This window comes from Haematobia irritans, chromosome 3, assembly GCF_050003625.1.
Source record: "Haematobia irritans isolate KBUSLIRL chromosome 3, ASM5000362v1, whole genome shotgun sequence".
NCBI lineage: Eukaryota > Metazoa > Arthropoda > Insecta > Diptera > Muscidae > Haematobia > Haematobia irritans.
The window spans coordinates 49,841,229-49,864,998 of NC_134399.1; the positions used below are offsets into that span (position 1 = coordinate 49,841,229).

At 32.1% G+C, this 23,770-nt stretch overlaps 6 long non-coding RNA genes across 10 annotated transcripts; 5 read left to right on the forward strand and 1 right to left on the reverse strand.

The window, feature by feature from the left end:
- Positions 1–482: 482 nt before the first annotated feature.
- On the forward strand, positions 483–992 carry LOC142229163 (uncharacterized). The gene is made up of 2 exons (XR_012720345.1): positions 483–721; positions 779–992. It is a non-coding gene; the product is annotated as an uncharacterized LOC142229163 (long non-coding RNA).
- Positions 993–4,702: 3,710 nt separating this feature from the next.
- LOC142229558 (uncharacterized) lies at positions 4,703–5,949 on the reverse strand. Its single transcript, XR_012720429.1, has 3 exons — positions 5,411–5,949; positions 4,983–5,345; positions 4,703–4,918 (listed from the first exon to the last, which is right to left on the reverse strand). It is a non-coding gene; the product is annotated as an uncharacterized LOC142229558 (long non-coding RNA).
- Positions 5,950–11,054: 5,105 nt separating this feature from the next.
- Positions 11,055–13,058, forward strand: LOC142229183 (uncharacterized). Of its 5 annotated transcripts, none has more exons than XR_012720351.1 (6): positions 11,055–11,195; positions 11,318–11,697; positions 11,759–12,160; positions 12,280–12,445; positions 12,510–12,607; positions 12,673–13,058. It is a non-coding gene; the product is annotated as an uncharacterized LOC142229183 (long non-coding RNA). The 5 variants fall into 5 exon arrangements; XR_012720353.1 differs by having other exon boundaries at positions 11,318–11,526; positions 11,588–11,697; positions 11,759–12,445; XR_012720350.1 differs by having other exon boundaries at positions 11,318–11,402; positions 11,457–11,697; positions 11,759–12,445.
- A 3,317-nt stretch (positions 13,059–16,375) lies between these two features.
- LOC142229407 (uncharacterized) lies at positions 16,376–17,260 on the forward strand. Its single transcript, XR_012720399.1, has 3 exons — positions 16,376–16,551; positions 16,617–16,980; positions 17,045–17,260. It is a non-coding gene; the product is annotated as an uncharacterized LOC142229407 (long non-coding RNA).
- A 1,453-nt stretch (positions 17,261–18,713) lies between these two features.
- Positions 18,714–19,673, forward strand: LOC142229901 (uncharacterized). The gene is made up of 2 exons (XR_012720525.1): positions 18,714–19,137; positions 19,198–19,673. It is a non-coding gene; the product is annotated as an uncharacterized LOC142229901 (long non-coding RNA).
- A 1,187-nt stretch (positions 19,674–20,860) lies between these two features.
- Positions 20,861–21,820, forward strand: LOC142229724 (uncharacterized). Its single transcript, XR_012720477.1, has 2 exons — positions 20,861–21,284; positions 21,345–21,820. It is a non-coding gene; the product is annotated as an uncharacterized LOC142229724 (long non-coding RNA).
- Positions 21,821–23,770: the final 1,950 nt, after the last annotated feature.

Consider the following 23,770-nt stretch of genomic DNA (forward strand, 5'->3'; position numbering starts at 1 on the left):
AAATATTTTCAAAAATTCATAATTTTTTCAGATTGAATTTAGCATTTTTTCGACAAAATTTAAATAATTTATACCATTTTATGAATTCTTAAACAGTTTTTAACCAATTTGAAACAAAAAATTTAACATTACCAATTAAAAATATGAATAAAACATGTTATAAAAAATTGAATGAAAAGAACTTCCTGTGTAGTTAAAATGAAGAACATCATTGGGAGTACATCTTCTGGAAGTTCTTTTAAAGTTGTGCCTTTGGAAGAACTTCCAAATTTTTTGATGGGTAACTCTGCACTTCTGCCACATAGGATCCATAAATTCTGTTCCTGGTGTAATACAATTGCTACCGAATCGTTCGTGTTCTCTCACTTCACCTAGGCTCTGTGCTAATCGTTCCAAAGTTCAGCTTCCTTGGCTGAACGAAAACATCTACTACGCTGTTGATTCATTTTTGCACGAGGGACCACGCCGTCAATGGCCATAATCCCTGCCAGCATTTCAAAGTTCCATTTCAACCTCATCGTTACCACAGACTCGTAAATGTCACTTCAACCATCATGAAAAGGTACATCAAAAAGTACATGCAAGTAATTTGCCATCCCTACTGTTAAAAAAGCCATTTTTTTTGTGAAACGCCAAGCGCAACCAGCTTGTTATATTTTAATTAAATAAAAACGAAAATAAAGTTCTGAAAACATAGATTATACGCTTAAAATTGTGAAAGGTATATTGGTGAACAATTTGGTGATTTTCCAAATGGAATAAAGTGATTGTTTTTCAGATATTTTACAGACACGCTGCCTCCATGGAATAAAAACACTGGTTGATAGACGCAGCAACATGTAACTCGCTACTTGTAACTCAACATCATCATTAATGCCAAAAATTATGTTAAATGTAATGTGATAGTGGTATAAATGTTATATTTTTAAGAATTTGTAAATGTTTAATCAAATTAATAAATATCTAAACAAACGTGTTTTACTCGACCACAATGATTCTTTTACAACTATCTTAAAATGCACTTTTTCTGATTGTTTGGAGGGTCCCTTATTGGCGTCGTTCTAAATTGATCTATAAAGGCACCTAATAATTGCACTCATGCGAAACATTTTTGTAGTAACTTGGCGTGGTACAACTTCTCAATAGTGACGGCGCTTTTCCGACGAGTTTTTGATGTCGTATATGATTGTTTTCGACGTAGTGGGGATTCTCAAAAGAGTCCCCAAATTCAAAAAATGTTGGCAGGGAAAGAATAATTTTTGTGGTTTAATTAGAAAAAACAACTTGTCAATATAGTTGAATATGTCCTCCTGTTATGTTGAGATGGATGTTTGTATCATCGGAATGGGAGCAATTGTGAATAATGTCATTCATATCCAAATAAAGATTATCAAAATCGGGAACCTAAATAGAATACAGAAGAAGCTCATAATTATTTCCTCCAACTTGTTACATGTCACTCCACACTTACGCATTGTTCCCAGGCCAATTCACTGAGACAAGGATACCGTTCGCTTATGTAGCGGAAAAATTTTGCCCCATTTTTTGTTGTTGTTTTGTATTGATGTCTGCCTTAAGGTAGGTACTATGTTCGGTTTCCGCAGCGAAATCCCATACAAAACCAAAAATGCGAAAAACTACCGAAATATTTTTTCATTTGTGGTACTTTGTTTTTTTTTCGAGTTGAAAAACTGACGTAAAGCGCACAGTCCCTAATTAGATCGTGTTAAATCCTTCCATATGTTGAGATTAGTTAGTTTCAAAACATGGCGCCATTTGCAATGTGAACTAAGAAATAATTTATTTATTCAAATGATTTGTGTGAAATTACAACTCAAACGTGGTTCGCATTGTTATTTAAAAATGCAATAAGATCGATTGACAAAATAAAAATAACTTGGAGTGGTGTTTTCGTAATAACCACCATCTAGCGGCTCCCTACTACATGATAGAATAGAAATAATGTACATAACATGAAATTTATAGAAAAGTGTTAACAAAATAAAGTTCTATTTATTGAATTCATTTTACAATCGTTTCTTTTTACTGGGTATAGGGATAATAAACACAAATGCTGGCCGTGCATCGTAATTATAAAGAAGGCAATGCGATTGATGTTGCAGTACTATGGTAGCTACGAATGGAATCACAAGAATAAATTGCTATGTTCCAAAAATAAAATGCAAAAATTAATTATGCATATATCTTGCATTTTATCGATTCAAAACACTGGTTGAATTTTATAACGTGACTGAAATAGTTATAAAATTATACATTGGGAGAGTATAACACGAAACATTCTTCAGTAAACCAGCCACTTTACATCTCAATGTATTAATTTCAGTCAACGAAGAGTTCCTGGTATAGAACACTAGCATCCCTTTGTGACGAATTATCTTGCGAAATATAAGTCGGGAACAGTGACTTTTGCTTAGGAACTACCCTTGAACGTGAGTTATAGGCTTATGTTGATTGAACAAAAAGTTTCACTTTGACTATAGCTATTGTACGATGTACGTGTTTTAACTGGTCACCCCATGATGTTGTTCCCCCCGAGGTAACAACATTGGCAAATGAAATGGCGTCATTATCCTTTGTGGGAACCGTGGTGGTGACCACTGGATTGCTAGTGAGGCGGCAACAGCGCGGGCATAAGTACACTCTTGTCCGCTGGTATTGCAATGCGATTGTGTAGATATTGTGGACACCAACGAATTAAGTTTGTTGATGAATGAGTCCATTGCTGCGCATGATGTAAAAGTTAGCATAACACCGGAATTATATGTTTGTTAGATGGGCGTTACAAATTGACGGTATCCATTTGGAAAAGCTGAAGAAGACGACAATGTACCACATGTCGTTAAAGCTGTTGCCGAATGTGGTAAGACACCAGGAGTAGAGCGGCTGGCGTTATATTCTTAACAATTATTAGTGTCCAGTGCTGTGGGAGGTTTGGTTGCAAAACAATTTAAAAACTGGTAGAAAAAACTTTTCAAAACAATTATCATGAATGCGTGTGTGTAAACAATCTAATCAGCCGCTGCGTATACATATGTAATAATTTTATGACGTTTGGCGATGTTGTCAATTAAATTTCGGAGAAATAAACGCGAAATATTTCCAAAATGGCTGTTTTCTTCCTTCGAAGTCTATTGTCAACACTCTCATTTTTCAACGCGAAAGAATGATTTAGGGACTTTTTTTCGTGCCAATAAACATAATACCTACCTTTAAGCATATATTTAACTTCAAATGACTTTTTGTTCTTTGTAATAAAAAATTGTTGGCTGAAAACAACACTACACATACACAAAATGTCAACTTAAGTCATCTGCCATTTTAGTTTGGCATTATAATTATCATGGGGGGTACACACGTTTGCTCGTGACTTTACCTTTAATTAATATACCTTGGAGTACTTCAATGAAACGATTAATTTGCGGACACGTATAACGCTTCGATTCAGTAATTACTTTGGATTCACTTGCATTTACTTAGACAAGTTCAACTAAATAAAAAATTATTTTTGTAATCGAACTAAATTCATTACTGTTGTGAAATGAAATAAAATTTTTCCTTTTCAAATATAAAACAAAAAAAATGTTTCATCATCTTTTAAGGCCGGTATGCACCTCTATAACAAAACAACATTGTTAATATATGTTCCAAATATTCCTCAAATAAATTGTTTATTATTTACAGACCTTTTAAAACTTTTACGCACACAATGATTGTAATAAATTAAATGTTTGCTGCCAAAATATGCTTTTGACAACCATGTTATTTTCATTAGAGGTGCGTACCAGCTTACGAAATTGAACGCTACCGAAAATTTCGTTAACATAAATAGCAATGCATTTCTTATGGGAATGAAATTTTTCGCTAGAGGTGCATACCGGCCTTTAATCCCCAAACGAAATGATACGTAAAACGAAGCTAGCAAACACGGCGAACGGAGTTCGCCTAGATTGCTAGTGTCATAAGGCCGGTATGCACCTCTAGCGAAAAATTTCATTCCCATAAGAAATGCATTGCTATTTATGCTAACGAAATTTTCGGTAGCGTTCAATTTCGTAAGCTGGTACGCACCTCCCCAATAAACACAAACGTTTGAATAATACTAAAATTCAATAATTTTTCAAACATTTTTTCAAAGGATTAGGGTAATATTCAAGTTGAGAAATTGTTGAGAAAATCGCGTTCTCAACAAAAAACAGACATTACCCTCAACAGTAAAATTCAACACAATAGCAATAATTTCTCAATTGTAATCCTCAAATTGAAATGCATCGCTACTCAATAATTTCTCAAACAGTTTTCAACGTGAGAAAAATAAAAAATTAGCATTCTTGCGAATACTTTCAAACCACAATTTGTATGAAAGTCAATCCTAGTTCTAACTGAAAGTCAATACTAAATTTCTAGGGATTTTGTAAATTTTATTATTTTTTTCGTTAACAAATATAATAATCTTAAAAATAACATTAATAATATATAAAAATGATAATCAAAATGTAATTATCTTATTAAACGTATTAATAAATAAAACTATGAATACAACTTTAAATATCTTAAACATTTTTACATGTATAATTCCATTTCCTCCATAATGTTGGTGTCAAATAACTACTAATTAATATGCTGGCAATTTTAAATAATTACTACCGAGGACCTTGCTGGCTTGTGTGTTAGAATAGATTCCAGCAAGAGGAAATCACAAAATATCAACCTGATGACGGGATGTAAATTGATGTAATGCACATTTTCATCCAGAAGTTCTTGATATAGGAATTGTTGCACTTTGTTTTAATTGGTTGCACTTTGTAAGTTTTCTGAAAACTTTTCTTTGTTGTTTCCTTCATTGGTTTTTCATCGGCCAACATCTTCCAAGAATATACCATCCAATGATTTTAGTTTTCTGCAAAACAATCGAGTTTTGTGATTTCCATTATGTTTTCATTTCACTTTTTATTTTGACTTACCAATTTGTATTTCTTCCAACTGACCACGTACTTCGTGATTTCCTCAAGAACGTTGGTGATACAAAATTGTTGTTATTAAAATACTGGCAATTTTCAGGACTTGATGACCAGATAATTGGAATAAATTTCCAGCAATTTCAATTCACAAAATAACAAATTAAACCGATGATGCGATGTAAATTAAACTATCGATGTGATGCGAATTATCATCCAGTAGTTGTTGATATTTAAAAGCATAAATATCAAGTTTTTTTGGTTGCACTTTGATTTATGGAAACTTTCTCTTCTCGATAAGCCACTACCATTGTTCATCGGCCAGCCTCTTAATGTGTCCAAGAATCAGCATCCAAATATTTTAGTCTTCTGCAAAGAGATTTGAGTTTAGTGACTTCCTTAAAGTTTTCATTTCGTGTTTTAGTTTTACTTACCAATTATTATAAGCAATTTCAATTGATTATTAAAAAATTTCCACATTTTTGTATTTCTTCCACGAACTTTGTTGTCCAAAGTAGTATTGAAAACCACGTGGTTTTTTTCGTTGCATTTCAGGGTAGTGTTTTGTCAAAGTTTTCTCCAATTATCTTCAACACATTTTCAAAGTTTTCGTCAACATTTTGCCAAATTGGTTGTAATTCGCAAACAACTTGAAGATGTATTGAAGATGAGCTTTTTCAAGTCAAGTTGAATTTATGTTGAAAATTATATTTACCCTCAAACTGAAGAGGTGTTGCATTTGAAAAACGCTCATCCTGTGTTTATTGGGTCTAATGAAAATAACAGGGTTGTCAAAAGCATATTTTGGCAGCAAACATTTACGGCCTTATTCATAAAAAATCATTAACGCGCACTCTAAACCAGTGATAACTATCACGCTCTTTTTATTCTATAAGCCTTATATAAAAATTGGTATTCATTAATCATTAATAACACTATTATAGTTATCATGCGTTTTTAGTGATCAGGTGGCAACACATGTCGTTACATCTTGTCATTTTCATCGTAGTGATGAAGATCGAATTATAACCGATTGATCTTAATAAAAATAAAGTCTCAACATTTTAATGATTTTGTGGCGAAACATAATTTTCCAGGCTAAATTAATTTATACAGAATGCATTACTCACAATATACAATCATTTTATAATTAGTCAATATGTTAGTATCAATATTAGTATTGACCGAACCGGATTGTATTCGAATATAAAGTCTATTGTTATTCAAAACACATCACTAATCTAATGGAATTAATCTATTTAATTTCTCGAGCTAATTTTCGACGCATTTTTCATTAAAGTAACAAAAGGAAGTTTAAGATGACGTTAAATTTACATAATATTAGTAGGAATGCATTTTGTACGTCTATTTCTGCAGTTCTCTTATTTGGAATAGTATTTTGAAAAATGGTATAAAAATAGGGTTTTTATAAGAAAAGATCGCCCATTTTATACGCATTGGCATATAATGATATACAAAATAGCATAAAACAGCGATACATTAATAGGTATTGCCCAAAAAAGCATTTTGCAATTTTATCAATGAGTTAAAGAAGGGTACATCCTACAATAAATTTTTACAATTTACCAAAGACTTGTTAAAGGTTTGGTAAGCTATTAATTGTTTATGAATGCTATTTTTCACGAAATAATTTATCAATCGTTTATAAACGTCAATTAACTTTTTATGAATACGGCTGTTAATTTATTACAATCATTGTGTGCGTAAAAGTTTTAAAAGGTCTGTAAATAATAAACAATTTATTTGAGGAATATTTGGAACATATATTAACAATTTTTAAAAGCGATTAGTTGGTTTAAAATTTGTGTACACAGCCCTGTTTTTTTGTTGTAGACTTAAATAAATTTTTGCTACCGAAAATTTCGCTAGAGGTGCATACCGGCCTATAATAAAAACTACAAACCTGCCAGAAAAGGTCCATTTCATCCTCATCGCTACCACAGACTCGTAAGTGACACTACAACAATCGCCAACTGTGATGGGGAAGCGTATCAAAAAATATGAAATGTGCGTGAAAGTATTTTGTCATCACTATTGTTACAAGAGCCATTTTATATTTTGTGAAGCTACGGCTGTTACCCGGGATAAATTATGTGCCGCAATCCCGGCATTTTCGGGACGGGATTTATCCCGATAAAATAATTGGAATAAGTTAAAATTGTGGCTTTTTATGATTGTTTATTAATAAATTGGAGTCTTCATTCAGTGTAAACGGCCCTTAGATTTCATACTCGACAAATTGAATTTATGGTACACGTTGAGTAAGAATTTATTATACATGAGGTATACTAAAAGCACAATTTCATCAAAAATCGAAGTAAACGATAAGGTCCTTTGAATAATGAATTCATTTGAAATGGAATTTGTGACACATAACATAAAAAGCAAGATCGCGTTTATCTGAGAAAAATTGGGTGCTTTGATATTTTTGCTTAAATCGATGAAGCACAAAAGGATTATAACTTTTGTCATTAATAAAAGAATGATGTTGATTTACACATAGCAAGTTTCTTGTTGCAGCGTCTATCAGCCTTTTTTTTATTCTCGATGTAGGCAGCGTGTCTGGAAAAATATCTGAAAAAACAATCACTTTATTCCATTTGGAAAGTCGAAAATTGTTCACCATATACCTTTCACAATTTTAAGCGTAATAACTATGTTCTTAGCACTTTATTTTCGTTTTTATTTTTACAAAATATACAATGGCTCTTCTAACAATAGTGATGGCAAAATACTTTCATGTACATTTATTACTTTTTGATATGCTTCCCCCATCACAGTTGGCGATTGTGGTTGTGACATTTACGAGTCTGTGGAAGCGATGATGATGAAATGGAACTTTGAAATGCTGGTAGGGATGTGATACTTTTTTGTAGTAACTTGGCTTGATACAACTTCTCAATAGTGACGGTGCTTTTCCGGCGAGTTGTGGATGTCGAATATGATTGTTCTCGAAGTGGTGGGGATTCTGAGAAATGCCGTCAAATTCAAGAAATGTTGGCAGGGAAATAGCCTCATTTTGGTACATCTTTATTTCTTCAATTTATAATCTTAAGAATTGAGTTGATATCTGGGAAACGTTCATATTTTAGGCCGGTATGCACCTCTCGCGAAATTTTTGGCAGCAAAAAAGTCTACAACAAAAAACAGTTTGTGTAGAGAATGTAGAGAATAATGCTCACAAATTTGAAAACAGCTAATCGCTTTTAAAATCTATTTATATTTGTTCCAAATATTTCTCAAATAAATTGTTGATTGTTTACAGACCTCTTAAAACTTTTAAGGCCGGTATGCACCTCTAGGGAAAAATTTCGTTCCCATAAGAAATGCATTGCTATTTATTTCGCAAGCTGGTACGCACCACTAAAGGCCGGTACTCTGTTTGTTGGTGCGAAAAAAGTTCCCCTAAATCATTGTTTCGCGTTGAAAAATGATAGTGTTGACAATATATTTTGAGGGGAAAAAACAGCCATTTTGGGACTTTTTTGCGTTTATTTCGTCGAAATATATTGACAACATCGCAGACTGTCACGAAATGATTACACATACATACGCAACTAGTTGCTAGATTTACACACACACGCATACAAAATAAATAATTTGAAAAAGAAGAAGCAGGCGAAGTTATTTTACAAATATCTTTGGAATTAAAAAACTAATTTTACAGTGCTGCATTTTATTTTTTGGAACATAGCAATTAATTCTTTTGATTCCATTCATTGCTACCTCGGTACTATACATGTTGGTTGAAGTGCTAATGCTTGTTTGGAACATCAATTGCTGTGCCTCCTTTTATTTAAATTATGTTTTGTGTTTATTATCCCGATGCCCAGTACAAATGAAACGATTGTAAAATATAATTCACCAAATAAAGCTTTTATTTTGTTAACATTTGTGTTTAAATTTCATATTATATAAATTATTTATATTCTACCATATAGTAGGGAGCGGCTAGATGTCGGTTGCTCATTTATTATGGAAATACAACTCCATGTTATACTTTGTTTTATCAATCATCAGATTACATTTTTAAATAATAGTCAGATCCACTTTTGTGTTATAAATTCACAAAAATCAGTTTAATAAATAAATTATTTCTTAATTCACATTGCAAATGGCGCCATGTTATGAAAATACTGAATACGCGAGTTTCGTCAGTTTTTCAACTCGAAAAAAACAAAGTACCACAAGTGGAAAAAATTTCGCAAGTTTTTCGCATGTTTTGGTTTTGTATGGAGTTTCAACGCGAAAACCGAACAGAGTACCGGCCTTAAGGGAAATTTTTGTTCATAACAGGGTTGTCAAAAGCACATTTTGGAGAGATATTGACAACTCATGGAGCAAACATATACATCCAATTTCTCATATCCGAAACGAAGGCTTTCGTTCGACTGATATGAACGACATTAAGGCCGGTACTCTGTTTGTTGGTGCGAAAAAAGTTCCACTCAATCATTGTTTCGCGTTGAAAAATGAAAGTGTTGACAATATATTTTGAGGGGAAAAAACAGCCAATTTGGGAATTTTTTGCGTTTATTTCGTCGAAATGTATTGACAACATCGCAGACTGTCACGAAATGATTACATATACATACGCAACTAGTGGCTCGATTTACACACACGCATACAAAATAAATAATTTGAAAAAGAAGAAGCAGGCGAAGTTATTTTACAAATATCTTTGGAATTAAAAAATTAATTTTACAGTGCTGCATTTTATTTTTTGGAACATAGCAATTAATTCTTGTGATTCCATTCATTGTTACCTCGGTACTATACATGTTGGTTGAAGTGCTAATGCTTGTTTTGGAACATCAATTGCTGTGCCTCCTTTTGTTTAAATTATGTTTTGTGTTTATTATCCCGATGCCCAGTACAAATGAAACGATTGTAAAATATAATTCACCAAATAAAGCTTTTATTTTGTTAACATTTGTGTTTAAATTTCATGTTATATATGTACATTATTTACAGCCTGTTTCTGTATGTCGAATGAGCTCTGTCGATCGACTAAAATGGAAACAAACAGCTGAGTTTATAACCAAAAAACAGCTGTTTCTATGAATTTCAGTCGATCGATTGAACTCGTTCGACATACAGAAACAGGCTGTTATATTCTACCATATAGTAGGGAGCGGCTAGATGTTGGTTGCTAGTTTATTATGGAAATACAACTCCATGTTATACTTTGTTTTATCAATCATCAGATTACATTTTTAAATAATAATCAGATCCACTTTTGTGTTATAAATTCACAAAAATCAGTTTAATAAATAAATTATTTCTTAATTCACATTGCAAATGGCGCCATGTTATGAAAATACTGACTACGCGAGTTACGTCAGTTTTTCAACTCGAAAAAAAAAACAAAGTACCACAAATAGAAAAAATTTCGCTAGTTTTTCGCATGTTTTGGTTTTGTATGGAGTTTCAAAGCGAAAACCGAACAGAGTACCGGCCGGAGTACCGGAAAAACTTAATAATTTATAAATTTATTAAATGTTTTAATGTATGTTAAATATGTGATAAAAGTGATTTATATCGACCTACTTTTTCTTTATAACCGCCATAGGGACCGTTTAAGGAAAAGTCTAACACGAACAAACACATACATTTCGAATGAAACACTCATTAAAAAGAGAACTGAACTGCAATTATTGTAGAAATATGGAAACACAAATCCTTATCTCTCTACGCTGGCTAATTTGTTAAAAAATTATTGAGTAATGGCCAGTTTCTCATCCTCCGATTAATTTTAACCGGTGGATAGACCTCCGGTTAGTAAAATTTTTGTATGGGATCAGCTGTTTTATCGACACGATAAATAATAACAAGACATTGAGAAACTGGCCCTAAGTATGTTTATTTGAGACTTATTAATTTCGATTACATTGATGATATGAACTTATCGATAAGTTAGTGGTAAACTTAGAACTATATCTGTCTTGTTCTAATACACAGTTAAAGAATGTAAAATAGCTCTTGCTTTGTAGTAAAAAATATCGATTGTGCGTACAATGCACATGAGATGAATGAAAAAAAGGCCTGCTCATTAACCTGTGTTGTTTTCTTACAGAGCGCGAGTGTCTGTTGTTAAAGTAAATAAATAAGTAATACTAAATCTACGACTACAAAACACTTAAAATGACTTAACAAATTATATCACAGTTGAAACGAATATGCATAAGCATAAAGTAGGTACGTAGGTATTGTAATATGACTGATGGTCTAATGTAAATAATTGCACATAATCCTTCTTACAGACTAGATTATAAAAGTGAGTTAATTATGATTATCAATTTATCCTCTATGTGTTCCAGGTGTTGTTTTCTGGAAGAATTGCGGCATGGTATAATTGGCTGATTCATTGTCAAGGATTTCGTTAATTATGGCAACAGACGGGAGGTATTTAGAATCAGACCAGTTAGAGTTTTTCTCAATGTTATATATTGTACTCAGCAAATCATTTCATGTTCTGCAAGCTTCTCGAAGAATGTGCGCTGAAGGTTAAGGGCATACCTACAAAATGGTTGGACTCCAGACGTTTCATAGATATTGTTGACGCATTTTCTTAATATTTTTCGTTCAAGGATTTCTAATTAATTTGCCACTGTCGGGGAGATAGTGAACCAAATTGGAAATCCGTATATTAAGACTGGCCTTATTGCTACTTAATATAGTAGGAGTTTTGTCTTTTGAGGTAAATATTTATTACCTAGAATGTATGAGAATGACCCAAGTATACGTTTTGTCTTTTTCAGTGTTGATCGGGCATGAGTGTTGAACTTCAGTAAAGGCCGGTACTCTGTTCGGTTTTCGCATTGAAACTCCATACAAAATTAAAAAATGCGAAAAACTAGCGAAATTTTTCCATTTGTGGTACTTTGTTTTTTTTTTCGAGTTGAAAAACTGACGCTTATAGCGTGGCGCCATTTGCAATGTGAATTAAGAAATAATTTATTTATTAAAACTATTTGTGTGGGTTTATAACACAAACACGGATTATATTTTTGTTCCGGAACTATACAAAGGATCAAAGGAGTAGCAGATCAATTGCCCAAGGAAAATAAAATGTTAATTTTGTAATAGCAAGCAGCAACCACTAACTTCCCAATAAACACAGGATGAGCGTTTTTCAAATGCAACAAATTTTCAGTTTGAGGGTAAATATAATTTTCAACATAAATTCAACTTGACTTGAAATAGCTCATCTTCAATACATCTTCAAATTGTTTGCGAATTATTTCCAATTTGCCAAAATGTTGACGAAATCTTTGAAAAGCTGTTGAAGATAATATGAGAGAACTTTGACAAAACACTACCCTAAAATGCAACGAAAAAACCATGTGGTTTTCAATACTTATTTGTGCAACGAAGTTCGTGGTCAATTGCAAGAAATAAATAAATGGAAAATTTTAGACAAATAACCAAATAATTTATAAAAATAGGTAAGTGAAAATAAAAAATGAAATAAAACTTTAAGGAAGTCACTAAATGTGTATCTCTTTGCAGAAAACTAAAATTATTATTCTTGAAAACATTAAAAAGCTGACCAATGAAAAAACGGTGGACACTTAATTGGAACTGCTTCAAATAATTTATAATAATTGGTACGTCAATATGAAAAATTAAATCAACACTTTAGAGAAGTTAATAAATTTAAATCTCTTTGCAGAAAACTAAAATCTTTGGATGCTACATTCTTGCAAACAATAAGAAGCTGACCAATGAAAAATGAGTGGCTTATTGACAAGAAAAAGTTTCCAGAAACATTAAAAGTGCAACCAATTAAAATTGTTAAAAACAACAAATTGGTGAAATCAACAACTTCTGGATGAAAATGTGCATCACATCGTCAATTTAATTCATATGCTATTATCAGTTTAAAATGGATATTTTGTGAATTCCTTCTGCTTGAAATCAATTCTAACACGCGGTCCAGTACGTTCCTAATTTCAAATTGCCCTCATGTTAATAAATTTTAATGCTGTTTTATGACACCAAAAGGAAGGAAATCGAATTATCAATGCAAAAGTGTTTACTAATAATGTTTAAGATATTTAAAGTTTTGTTGTTTGTTTTTTTTTTTGTTCTTATTTGTTGATATTGTTACGAATTTGATAATTATAGATATAAGTTTATTTAAATTAGTTTCCGTTAATTTAAAATTTCAAATTGTAACGATAAAATTTCGCTATCACTTGTTGGAATCATCTATTCATTTTCTAGTATTTTCCTGAATTTCATTTATGTTCTTTTGTTTGCTTACCGTAATGTTAGTTCTTACTCTCTCTCATAGAATAGCAACCCCTTTGCTTTGCTATTCTGCATTCTCATTTCATGTCATCTCATTGTCTATTGTCATTATTTTTGTTGTTGTAGTAATGCGAACATATATCTATGTGAGTGTGTATGTGTTTGGCAGCCACCAGATGAACAGCTTAATGGTCGTAGATCCTTCTAGCATTGTCTAAGAATGTTCTGGCGTTGCCAGAATATTGTAGTGCTACCAGAATGTTCTCGTATTGCCAAAATGTCATATATAAAAGCGCTCGCATGCTGCTAACGAGTCAGTCTTAATTAAAGCGTCAAACGAATAACTCCAGTGTGAACGAATTGTAAAGTGTGAAGTCATAGTAAATAAATTGTAGATTGTCGTTATTTAAAAGAACTGTGTTTTAATTGTCGGGTAATTAAAAACGCCTAAATAAAAAAAAACGTAACAATATGTTTAATAAGATTATTATTTATCAATTGGCATTGTAGTGTATTATGTATTGTAGTGTATTATTATATATTTTATTTTGATGAAAATGAATAAATTATACAAAATTCATAGAATTTTGGCTTTGACTTTCAATTTGAAGTGGGGATACCATTCATACAAATTTAGGTTGAAATTATTTGCAACGACGTTAATTTTGAATTTGACTCGTATCGAAAATTGTTGGACAAATTATTGAGTAGCGATGCATTTCAATTTGAGGATAGCACTTGAGATATTATTGCTAATGTGTTGAATTTCAGTGTTGAGGGTAATGTCTGTTTTTTGTTGAGAACGCGATTTTCTCAACAATTTCTCAACTTGAATATAACCCTAATCCTTTGAAAAAATGTTTGAAAATTTGTTGAAATTTAGCATTTTTCAAACGTTTGTGTTTATTGGGTTAATTCAATATAGCCCCCTGTAAAATAGCGCTCCAAGTTACCTAAATAAACACCGCTTTCTATGTGCGAAATAATGGTTTCTATAAAATTTTTTTCGCAAGAATGAACATAGTACCGGCCTTAAGTTGTCGAATGTGACTCCCAGATATTTTATTTCCGTCTCAAAGGGAATTTCGATGCCATTTAGAGTGAGTTTCAGTGACTTGCTCTCAGGGACTACAAACCTGGGGCCTTTGCCAGAGGCGTTTCTTATGCATATCGCTTCAGATTTTGAAGCATTAATTGATATTCCCCACTTTATGTAGTAGTCGGTAATACGTTGGAGGTGTTGTGTTGCTTTATGTAACGCATCTGCCGGAGAAGTGTTGTGTGCATACATTAAGCAATCATCAGCATATAGAATTGCCTGTGAGTCTGCGTGAGTGTGTGGAAAATCACTCAGAAAAATGTTGAAGAGAAATGGGACCAGAACGCTGCCCTGTGGTACTCCGCTGTTTACTTCCCCTAGTCTGGACGATATCCCTTGAATATTTACTGAGAATTTTCTGCCCGTGAAATAGCTGGGGAGTATTTTCACAAAAATGGGTCTGTCTCTACTCCCACAAGTTTATATAGGATTCCCATGTGACATACGGAATCAAATGCCTTTTGAATGTCCAGGGCAATGGCAACATTGCATATTTTATTATTGAGATTTGATGTTATGTCGTTGTGAAATTTCAAAAGCGCATGTTGGGTGGAGTGACCTTTTTTGAAACCAAATTGGTAATTTGGTATTGGATCAATTATGTAATCATTTTCTATTTTCTCTTTTAGGACATGTTCAAAAAGTGTCCCAATATTAGACAGGAGGGATATTGGACGAAAATCAGATGGTACCACGCTGTCAGTTTTCTTCTTTAAGGCCGGTATGCACCTCTAGCGAAATTTTCGGTAGCAAAAATTTATTTAAGTCTACAACAAAAAAACAGGGCTGTGTACACAAACTTTAAACCAGCTGATCGCTTTTAAAAATTGTTAATATATGTTCCAAATATTCCTCAAATAAATTGTTTATTATTTACAGACCTTTTAAAACTTTTACGCACACAATGATTGTAATAAATTAAATGTTTGCTGCCAAAATATGCTTTTGACAACCCTGTTATTTTCATTAGAGGTGCGTACGTACTTACGAAATTGAACGCTATCGAAAATTTCGTTAGCATAAATAGCAATGCATTTCTTATGGGAATGAAATTTTTCGCTAGAGGTACATACCGGCCATTATCGGCAATATTTTTGCAACTTTGCATACAGAAGTGAAATAACCATTATTAATACAGTGATTAAATAAACATGTAAGTAGTTTCAATGTTGTGCTGGGGAATTTTTTAATAATAAAATTTGATATCCCATCAATACCACTTGATTTTTTATTATTTATACGATGGATACTATTTCCAAACCGCTCTATATTTGTGAAATGGAAGTTGTCAGAATTTTTAAATGCGTTGAAATCATCATCAAATGAATATATATGTGGAGATGAAGCCCCGATATAAGCGGTCACTTTTGTATTTAAGTCCGAAACTGGTTGAAGTGGAACAGTTCTCTGGAAGACGGTGTTGTAATATTGTTGGAAATGATTGGCTATTACATTAGGATTCTTGGAAATATCATTGTTGATAATGATTTGACTGCAGAAGGGGGATTTTAATTTACCCGTTATTTTGTATATTTCCTTGAAGGCGGACGGACCTGGTTTGATGTTTTGCAATTTATTTTTGAATTTTTCTGCTTATTCAATATTAACAGATTATTTTATTACTATCTTCAATAACTTAATTTGTTTAGAAAGAATGGTATATTCACTACTCACTCTGTTTCTAGTACGATGAAAGATATTTTTTAATTGGCTCTGCCAGTTGTGTTTAATTTTGAACAATTTTTTGTTCATTCTGATAACGGGAATTTATTATCATCGGTTTGGATTTGTTGGCAATGAGAGTTATGTATAGACCTATACGTCTCGTTGAAATCGTTAATCAAATTATCAATTTCAGAATTTTCCAAATTGTTGTGTTGCGGAAATAGTCTAAAATACCCAATAAACACAGGATGAGCGTTTTTCAAATGCAACACCTCTTCCGTTTGAGGGTAAATATAATTTTCAACATAAATTCAACTTGACTTGAAAAAGCTCATCTTCAATACATCTTCAAGTTGACGAAAACTTTGAAAATGTGTTGTAGATAATTGGAGAAAACGTTGACAAAACACTACCCTGAAATGCAACGAAAAAACCACATGGTTTTTAATACTACTTTGGACAACAAAGTTCGTGGAAGAAATACAAAAATGTGGAAATTTTTTAATAATCAATTGAAATTGCTTATAATAATTGGTAAGTAAAATTAAAACACGAAATGAAAACTTTAAGGAAGTCACTAAACTCAAATCTCTTTGCAGAAGACTAAAATATTTGGATGCTGATTCTTGGACACATTAAGAGGCTGGCCGATGAACAATGGTAGTGGCTTATCGAGAAGAGAAAGTTTCCATAAATCAAAGTGCAACCAAAAAAACTTGGTATTTATGCTTTTCCATATCAACAACTACTGGATGATAATTCGCATCACATCGATAGTTTAATTTACATCGCATCATCGGTTTAATTTGTTATTTTGTGAATTGAAATTGCTGGAAATTTATTCCAATTATCTGGTCATCAAGTTCCTGAAAATTGCCAGTATTTTAATAACAACAATTTTGTAACACCAACGTTCTTGAGGAAATCACGAAGTACGTGGTCAGTTGGAAGAAATACAAATTGGTAAGTCAAAATAAAAAGTGAAATGAAAACATAATGGAAATCACAAAACTCGATTGTTATGCAGAAAACTAAAATCATTGGATGGTATATTCTTGGAAGATGTTGGCCGATGAAAAACCAATGAAGGAAACAACAAAGAAAAGTTTTCAGAAAACTTACAAAGTGCAACCAATTAAAACAAAGTGCAACAATTCCTATATCAAGAACTTCTGGATGAAAATGTGCATTACATCAATTTACATCCCGTCATCAGGTTGATATTTTGTGATTTCCTCTTGCTGGAATCTATTCTAACACACAAGCCAGCAAGTTCCTCGATAGTAATTATTTAAAATTGCCAGCATATTAATTAATAGTTATTTGACACCAACATTATGGAGGAAATGGAATTATACGTGTAAAAATGTTTAAGATATTTAAAGTTGTATTCATAGTTTTATTTATTAATACGTTTAATAAGATAATTACATTTTGATTATCATTTTTATATATTATTAATGTTATTTTTAAGATTATTATATTTGTTAACGAAAAAAACAATAAAATTTACAAAATCCCTAGAAATTTAGTATTGACTTTCAGTTAGAACTTGGATTGACTTTCATACAAATTGTGGTTTGAAAGTATTCGCAACAATGATAATTTTTTATTTTTCTCACGCTGAAAACTGTTTGAGAAATTATTGAGTAGCGGTGCATTTCAATTTGAGGATTACAATTGAGAAATTATTGCTATTGTGTTGAATTTTACTGTTGAGGGTAATGTCTGTTTTTTGTTGAGAACGCGATTTTCTCAACAATTTCTCAACTTGAATATTACCCTAATCCTTTGAAAAAATGTTTGAAAAATTATTGAATTTTAGTATTTTTCAAACGTTTGTGTTTATTGGGTAATTTTTAAAATGTATGGGCCTTTTTCAAGAAATTCAAATAATTGAGATCTGGTAATGGTAGCATTTGACAGTAACGTAAGCCATGCGAACGAACGAAAAGGAGTTATGCGCTTTACAGACTATCAGTTATTCCGGACGACAATGCTCGTGTCGAACATATCCCATATATTGTGCACATTATAAGTTAAGTCCGAAGGCATAATCGATACTGCTGCATGTTTATGGGTTCGATAACACATTTACCGATTATTTAGTCATCGCCGCCAAGTCGTATCTATCCGACACACTGTAAAGGTCCATTGATTGAAGAGTTGAATTTTCTCTTTGAAAGCAACAGTTTTGTTACAGTGTTTAAAACTAAAAAATATCAACACTTCCATCAACGCACGGATTAACGCATGATATGTGACTCAACCTTAAGATTCTTTACAAACACCGACATTCCGTCCGGAGTAACTGATAGTCTGTAAAGCGCATTAGAGAAACCCAAATCTAGACGAAAATGAGTGACTACCCAATAAACACAAATGTTTGAAAAATGCTAAATTTCAACAATTTTTCAAACATTTTTCAAAGGTTGAGAAATTGTTGAGAAAATCGCGTTCCAACATAAAACAGAAATTATAATGTCTGTTTATGTATACCCTCAACAGTAAAACTCAACACATTAGCAATAATTTCTCAAGTGTTATCCTCAAATTGAAATGCATCGCTACTCAATAATTTCTCAAACAATTTTAGATGCGATTCAAATTAAAAATTAACATCTTTACAAATACACCCAGAGAAATGGTTGGTTGCAATTCGATCATTACAATGAGGAAATGATGTCAGTAACTTATTTTTTGTTACAAGAACAATGCTTTGATTATTTTCCCCATTATACATCCAACACGACCATAAAATAGTTCACAGGATCAAAACGAAATTCCCATAACCATTCAATTGGTTACAATAACCAATGACGATAAATTTGGTTTTATGCTGCATAAAATTGTTGAGCTAACCACCAGCATAGTGAGACCTACATCATGGGAATCAACAAATTGTTGGTACAACCAAAAGTTAAGTATACTAATAGAATCTTAGTTCAATTATAGGACGGGCGTAAGGTAGTTGTTGTAACAAATAAATATTTATATCAACATCGACATGGTAAATGATATGACGCTACAAAATTTGCAAAACGGGGAACAGCATTTACTTGATAATTGTCCGCAATACATTGAATAAAGTTTATCCCATAGAAAAGAAGTTGCCTTCAGGTAAGTATCGCACCGTTTTATAAAAAAGGAATATTACAAAAGTTTCCATAAAAATTGCAGGCTTCATACACCAACAAACACAAATACTTTTTACGGCAAGCGAGCTTTTTTTATTGTATTAAGCATACAGGACAAGTCTAAGTCGATCTGTATTTATATCTAGAGGATTAAGGAAGAAATTTCTGGCAAGTATATATTGAATCAGGTTCTGTAGTTTGACCACATAATTGCAACCTAATAACCATCTGTCATTGGTATACAAATATTACCTATCATATATTGTAAATTGTAATGTAAATTGATCTCACGTATATGTAGATCAAAAGCCTTTGTTGTTAGCACCTTTTGTATTTATTTTCGTAGATTATTATGATTGTAAATCTTGTAATAAATTAATAAAATCTCAATATAATCTGCCCTTTCATTTAATATTGGAATTTGCTTAGGATAATAATAGAGAAAATCGAGGGGGGTTGCACCAACAAACAAAACAATTAATATGAGATTGCGACAACCAATGCAAAGTTGATCCAACATACTACTATGCAGTTACAATTGCCAAATGTTAGTTGTGCTGACAGATATCATTGATAGTTGATGGAACCACCTGCTTTCGGTTGGCAAATAATTCGGTTGAGGCAACGAATTTGTTTTCTGGGTGTACTTCTCAACCAAAATTGTATGATATCTCCACTTCAAATTGAAAGTCAAAGACAAAATTCTATGAATTTTGTATAAAGGTGGGTATTAAGTTCGAGTTTAGCCGATAATTTTCGCTAAACGTGAGTATTAAGTTCGAGTTTAGCCGATAAAATCGCTAAAGTGAAAACTAAATCAGTAAGAAAAATGCATGAAATTATACGTATTTGTTGCAAATTTTATTATAACTCGATGGGGAAAAGCCCAAAGCAAATTTTCACAAAGTTTGTATTCCTTAAAATGGATTATTAAAGAAAAGTAATCGTGAAAAAATTACGTTTTTATTGGCTAAACTCGAACTTAATACCCACCTTATGCCTAGTACTAAGTTCGTTTTTGCGAAAAACGAATATCTTCATTTATCTCGGTAAATAGGGTCTCAAGCCCAGGGATGTTAACTTATTTATGCGAAATAATATACCTGCCTATTTTTTCGTGCGAAAAATCCAGGGTTGTATAAATATGTGTTTGAAAATGCTCAAAACAAAGATTTCGCATATATTCCGCGCTAACGTTTTTTATATGGAGTATAACAGTTTTTCGTGCGAAAACGTTATCTTAGTACTAGGCTTTAAGGCCGGTATGCACCTCTAGCGAAATTTTCGGTAGCAAAAATTTATTTAAGTCTACAACAAAAAAACAGGGCTGTGTACACAAATTTTAAACCAGCTAATCGCTTTTAAAAATTTTTAATATATGTTCCAAATATTCCAAAAATAAATTGTTTATTATTTACAGACCGTTTAAAACTTTTACGCACACAATGATTGTAATAAATTAAATGTTTGCTGCCAAAATATGCTTTTGACAACCCTGTTATTTTCATTAGAGGTGCGTACCAGCTTACGAAATTGAACGCTACCGAAAATTTCGTTAGCATAAATAGCAATGCATTTCTTATGGGAATGAAATTTTTCGCTAGAGGTGCATACCGGCCTTTAAAGTGAAAACTAAATGAGTACACCCAGAGAAATGGTTGGTTGCAATTCGATCATTACAATGAGGAAATGATGTCAGTAACTTATTTTTTGTTACAAGAACAATGCTTTGATTATTTTCCCCATTATACATCCAACACGACCATAAAATAGTTCACAGGATCAAAACGAAATTCCCATAACCATTCAATTGGTTACAATAACCAATGACGATAAATTTGGTTTTATGCTGCATAAAATTGTTGAGCTAACCACCAGCATAGTGAGACCTACATCATGGGAATCAACAAATTGTTGGTACAACCAAAAGTTAAGTATACTAATAGAATCTTAGTTCAATTATAGGACGGGCGTAAGGTAGTTGTTGTAACAAATAAATATTTATATCAACATCGACATGGTAAATGATATGACGCTACAAAATTTGCAAAACGGGGAACAGCATTTACTTGATAATTGTCCGCAATACATTGAATAAAGTTTATCCCATAGAAAAGAAGTTGCCTTCAGGTAAGTATCGCACCGTTTTATAAAAAAGGAATATTACAAAAGTTTCCATAAAAATTGCAGGCTTCATACACCAACAAACACAAATACTTTTTACGGCAAGCGAGCTTTTTTTATTGTATTAAGCATACAGGACAAGTCTAAGTCGATCTGTATTTATATCTAGAGGATTAAGGAAGAAATTTCTGGCAAGTATATATTGAATCAGGTTCTGTAGTTTGACCACATAATTGCAACCTAATAACCATCTGTCATTGGTATACAAATATTACCTATCATATATTGTAAATTGTAATGTAAATTGATCTCACGTATATGTAGATCAAAAGCCTTTGTTGTTAGCACCTTTTGTATTTATTTTCGTAGATTATTATGATTGTAAATCTTGTAATAAATTAATAAAATCTCAATATAATCTGCCCTTTCATTTAATATTGGAATTTGCTTAGGATAATAATAGAGAAAATCGAGGGGGGTTGCACCAACAAACAAAACAATTAATATGAGATTGCGACAACCAATGCAAAGTTGATCCAACATACTACTATGCAGTTACAATTGCCAAATGTTAGTTGTGCTGACAGATATCATTGATAGTTGATGGAACCACCTGCTTTCGGTTGGCAAATAATTCGGTTGAGGCAACGAATTTGTTTTCTGGGTGTAAAAAACGTCATAAAATTATACATATTTGTCGCAGATTTCATTCTAACTTGAAGGCCGGTATGCACCTCTAGCGAAAAATTTCATTCCCATAAGAAATGCATTGATATTTATGCTAACGAAATTTTCGGTAGCGTTCAATTTCGTAAGCTGGTACGCACCTCTAATGAAAATAACAGGGTTGTCAAAAGCATATTTTGGCAGCAAACATTTAATTTATTACAATCATTGTGTGCGTAAAAGTTTTAAAAGGTCTGTAAATAATAAACAATTTATTTGTGGAATATTTGGAACATATATTAACAATTATTAAAAGCGATTAGCTGGTTTAAAATTTGTGTACACAGCCCTGTTTTTTTGTTGTAGACTTAAATAAATTTTTGCTACCGAAAATTTCGCTAGAGGTGCATACCGGCCTTGATGGGGAATATCCCAAAGCAAATTTTTACAAAGTTTATATTCCTTAAAATGGATTATTAAAGAAAAGTAATCGTGAAAAACCTTAAAGGTGAGTATTAAGTTCGAGTTTAGCCGCTAAAATCGTCATTTTTCACGATTACTTTTCTTTAATAATCCATTTTATGGAATACAAACTTTGTGAAAATTTTCTTAGGGCTATTCCCCATCAAGTTATAATGAAATCTGCAACAAATATGTATAATTTTATTCCTTGTTTACTGATTTAGTTTTCACTTTAGTGAAAAAACGACGATTTTAGAGGCTAAACTAGAATTTAATACCCACCTTAAAGGAGGGTACTAAGTTCGAGTTTAGCCGCTAAAATCGCTAACGTGACAACTAAATCAGTAAGAAAAAGGCATAAAATTATACATATTTGTTGCAAATTTTTTTATAACTTCCCAATAAACACAAACGTTTGAAAAATACTAAAACTCAATAATTTTTCAAACATTTTTTCAAAGATTACGGTAATATTCAAGTTGAGAAATTGTTGAGAAAATCGCGTTCTCAACAAAAAACAGACATTACCCTCAACACTAAAATTCAACACAATAGCAATAATTTCTCAACTGTGAACTTTTTTACAGTTGTGTTGGATATATAACATTGTTCTTGTAACAAAAAATAAGTTACTGTTATTATCTCCTTATTGTAATGATCGAATTGCAACCAACCATTTCTCTGGGTGTACAATACCAATTGAATAAAAAACAAGGCATATTAATTAAAGGTAAAGTCACGAGCAAACGTGTGTACACCCCATGATATTTAGAAAGTCAAACTAAAGGCCGGTACTCTGTTCGGTTTTCGCGTTGAAACTCCATACAAAACCAAAAAATGCGAAAAATTTGCGAAATTTTTTCCATTTGTGATACTTTGTTTTTTTCGTGTTGAAAAACTGACGTTTATAGCACGGCGCCATTTGCAATGTGAATTAAGAAATAATTTATTTATTAAAAACTATTTGTGCGGGTTTATAAATCAAACACGGACCATTATTTTGTTCCGAAACTATACAAAGGATCAAAGGAATAGCAGATCAATTGCCCAAGGAAAAATAAAATGTTATTTTGTAAAAACAATCAACAACCACCAACTTAATCCAATATCGCTCCCTGTAAAATAGCGCTCCAAGCTACCTAAAAAAACGCCGCTTTCTTTGTGCGAAATAATGGTTTCCATAAAAATTTTTCGCAAGAATGAACATAGTACCGGCCTTAAAATGGCAGGTCACTTAAATTGAAATTTTGTGTATGTGTAGTGTTGTTGTATTGTAATATTTATGTACACAAAGAATGTAAACAAACCTACTAAACGTAAACAAAGCCTTTGACAAGATGAATGTCGATATTAGTCACCTGATT